Raw genomic sequence first — 4,130 nt, 5'->3', positions numbered from 1 at the left:
TGGCCGGGTGTGGTGGCTCACGCCTGTAATCCCAGCACTTTGGGAGGCCAAGGCAGGTGGATCACGAGGTCAGGAGTTTGAGACCAACCTGGCCAAGATGGTGAAACCCCGTCTCTACTAAAAATAAAGGAAATTAGCCGGGCGTGGTAGCAGGCACCTGTAATCCCAGCTACTCAGGAGGCTGAGGCAGGAGAATTGCTTGAACCTAGGAGGTGGGCCTTGCAGTGAGCCGAGATTGCGCCACTGCCCTCCAGCCTGGGTGACAGAGCAAGAGACTCTGTCTCAAAAAACAAAAACAAAAAGTTCTTAGGTGACAGGATTTGCAAGCTTGAAGCTAAACATGCAATAACGTTTTTACACCAACTTCCTTTTTTTTTTGAGACAGGGTCTTGCGCTATCACTGAGGCTGGAGTGCAGTGGCACAATCATGGCTCACTGTAACCTTACATCCTTGGGCTCAAGCAATTCTCCTACCTTAGCCTCCCAAAGCATCGGAATTAGGCATGAGCCACCATGCACAGCTTATTTTCATAACAACTTTCTTACAGGCTCATTTGTGTTAATTCCTTCCACTTAGCCCCAAAAATTGATGTGTTAAAGTCCTGGTATTGGCCAGGTGTTGTGGCTCATGCCTGTAGTCCCAGCAAGTTGGGATCACTTGAGCCCAGAAGTTTGAGACCAGCCAGGGAAACATGGTGAAAACTTGTCTCTACACACACACACACACAGACACACACACACACACGCACACAAATACACACACAAAAAAAGAAGCAAACAAAAAAGAAAAGAAACAGACATGGTGGCACATACCTGTAGTCCCAGCTACTCAGAGGCTAAGGTGGGAAGATCGCTTGAAGTTGGGAAGTCAAGGCTGCAGTGAGCCAAGATCCCACCACTGTACTCCAGCCTGGGTGACAAAACAAGACCCTGTCTCAAAAAAAAAAAAAGTCCTATTTCCTCAGAATGTGACCTTATTTGAAAACAGTGTTATTATTGGGTTAAAATGAAGCCATATTGGCCAGGCGCAGTGGCTCACGCATGTAATCCCAGCACTTTGGGAGGCTGAGGTAGGGGGATCACCTGAAGTCAGGAGTTCGAGACCAGCCTGACCAACATGGAGAAATCCCATCTCTACTAAAAATACAAAATTAGCTGGGCGTGATGGTACATGTCTCTAATCCCAGCTACTTGGGAGGCTGAGGCAAGAGAATTGCTTGAACCTGGGAGGCAGAGGTTGTGGTGAGCCGAGATCATACCATTGCACTCCAGCCTGGGAAACAAGAGCGAAACTCCATCTCTTAAAAAAAAAAAAAAAAAAAAATGAAGCCATATTGCGGGGCAAGGACTATCACAATATGACTGGTGCCCTTATTTTAAAGAATGCCGCATGCAGAGACAGAGCCATACAGGGGGAACACCAACTGAAGAAGAAGGTGAAGCAGGCAGTGCTGTATCAGCCGCAGGCCAAGGAAAAACCAGGGACTGCCAGCAAGCCACCAGAGGCCAGGAGAGGCCTGGAAAGTCCTCAGAAGAAACCAATTTGACACTTTTAGCCTCCCGAACTAGGAGACCGTAAGTGTCTGTAGTTTAAGCCACCAAGCTTGTGGGGGTCTGTTATGGCAACCCTAGCAAACCTATGCACCATTTTGCCTGAATATCCTTTACTCACTTTTTAGTTCTTATACAGGCATTTTTCCCCTAGAACCCCAACATCATTCACCCAGCTCCACTATTTCATTAATGTTACTTTATTGCATTTTCCTTTTTCTTTTCTTTTTTCTTTTTTTTTCTTTTTTTTGACGTGGAGTCTTGCTCTGTCGCCCAGGCTGGAGTGCAATGGTGCGATCTCGGCTCACAGAAACCTCCGCCTCCTGGGTTCAAGCAATTCTCCTACCTCAGCCTCCCAAGTGGCTGGGATTACAGGCACCTGCCACCATGCCCGGCTAATTTTTGTATTTTTAGTGGAGACAGGGTTTCACCATGTTGGCCAAGCTGGTCTCAAACTCCTGGCCTCAGCTGATCCACCTGCCTCGGCCTCCCAAAGTGCTGGGATTACAGGCGTGAGCCACTGAGCCCAGCCATAATTCAAAAAGTTCACACCTGTGGCAGTGTGAAACTCACACGTGTCAGGAATGAGAAATGGAGAAACCAGACAAGTGAGGACGAAGACTTGGCCTGGATGGTGGCCGTGAAGACAGCGGCAAGCAGACAACTTTGTGAGTATGCTGGAAAAGAACATTTCTGGGAGCACAGGATGACCTAGCAGAAAAGATACAATTTTGAGGTATGTCAAAAAGTTGGTCACACAACTATAAAGCTTAAAGAAACACTTGGGCAGGGCGCGGTGGCTCACACCTATAATCCCAGCACTATGAGAGGCTGAAGTGGGCGGATCACGAGGTCAGGAGTTTGAGACCAGCCTGGCCACTATGGTGAAACCCCGTCTCTACTAAAAAATACAAAAACTAGCCAGGCATGGTGGCGGGCGCCAGTAGTCCCAGCAGCTTGGGAGGCTGAGGCAGGAGAATCACTTAAACCCAGGAGGCGGAGGTTGTAGTGAGCCGAGATTGCCACTGCACTCCAGCCTGGTGACAGAAGGAGACTCTGTCTCAAAAAAAACCCCCCAAAAACAAAAACACTTGGGGTAGAGCAATGTCTCTCAACATTTTTGTTACGTTAGATACAAAACTGGTTAAAACCCGACAGCGCTATAAAATGAAAACCTTTGAGATGATCCTAGATCCTTCTACAGATTTTTGGCACTTTTTTCCTGAATCACTTCCTCCCTCATGACATTTTACTACCATATATATTCTGCATATATTTATGGACTGGGCTCTTTTGGAGGGCCCTAGCCACTGTAATAGGTAAGACTTTTCTCACCTCTCATGAACCGATTTTTACCAATGGAACTCATGGGTTAGAAGTACAGTCGTGTGTGTCCCCCCAGCTCCTGAGAAATGCAACCTTAGGCGATGCTGTCCTTGCGCAAATGTCAGTGTACTTACATACCCTGAGTGGCACTGCTGCTGCACCCCCCGGCTATATGGCGTAGCCGGTTGCTGCCCAGGCTGTGTGATGTAGCCTGTTTCTCCTAGGCTCCAAACCTGTACAGCAGGTTACCGGACCGCACACTGTAACACAACGTGTTTGTGTATCCAAACATAGAAAAGGTACCGTAAAAATACAGTATTGTAACCTTGTGGGACCACCGTCATACATGTATGATCTATCATTGACCAAAACGCCATTATGCAACACTTAACTGTATACATTTAGGGGTCACTTCTGAGGAGTTGATGGTTTCTGCTGTGGACATGAGGTTCACTTGGAGAAGTGAATGAGAAATGAGATCCTAGGAAGGAACAGGAAGTATTTACTACAAGTTTAAAGGGAAAGATGCATTTGGCACAAGGGTAGTAAAATGAGGATAGCACACGTCCTGTAAGTCGAGGGAGAATTTATTGAGGATAAAGAGATTAATAGCATTGACTACTTCTGAGAGCTGGAGTAATATGAAATGGAAGTGGCCGGGCATGGTGGCTCACGCCTATAAACCCAGCACTTCGGGAGGTCAAGACAGGCGGATCACCTGAGGTCAGGAGTTCGAGACCAGCCTGACCAACGTGGAGAAACCCTGTCTCTACTGAAAATACAAAATTAGCTGGGCGTGGTGGTGCATGCCTGTAATCCCAGCTACTCTGGGAGTCTGAGGCAGGGGAATCACTTGAACCTGGGAGGCAGAGCTTGTGGTGAGCTGAGATCACACCATCGCACTCCAACCTAGGCAACAAGAACGAAACTCCATCTTAAAAAAAAAAAAAGGAGGCCGCGGTGGCTCAAGCCTGTAATCCCAGCACTTTGGGAGGCCGAGACGGGCGGATCACGAGGTCAGGAGATCGAGACCATCCTGGCTAACACGGTGAAACCCCGTCTCTACTAAAAATACAAAAAACTCCCGGGTGAGCCGGGCAAAGTGGCGGTGCCTATAGTCCCAGCTACTCGGGAGGCTGAGGCAGGAGAATGGCGTGAACCCGGGAGGCGGAGCTTGCAGTGAGCTGAGATCCGGCCACTGCACTCCAGCCCGGGCAACAGAGCAAGACTCCGTCTCAAAAAATAAAATAAAA

Source organism: Piliocolobus tephrosceles, chromosome 3, assembly GCF_002776525.5.
Source record: "Piliocolobus tephrosceles isolate RC106 chromosome 3, ASM277652v3, whole genome shotgun sequence".
Lineage (NCBI taxonomy): Eukaryota > Metazoa > Chordata > Mammalia > Primates > Cercopithecidae > Piliocolobus > Piliocolobus tephrosceles.
This window is presented reverse-complemented; position numbering follows the sequence as displayed.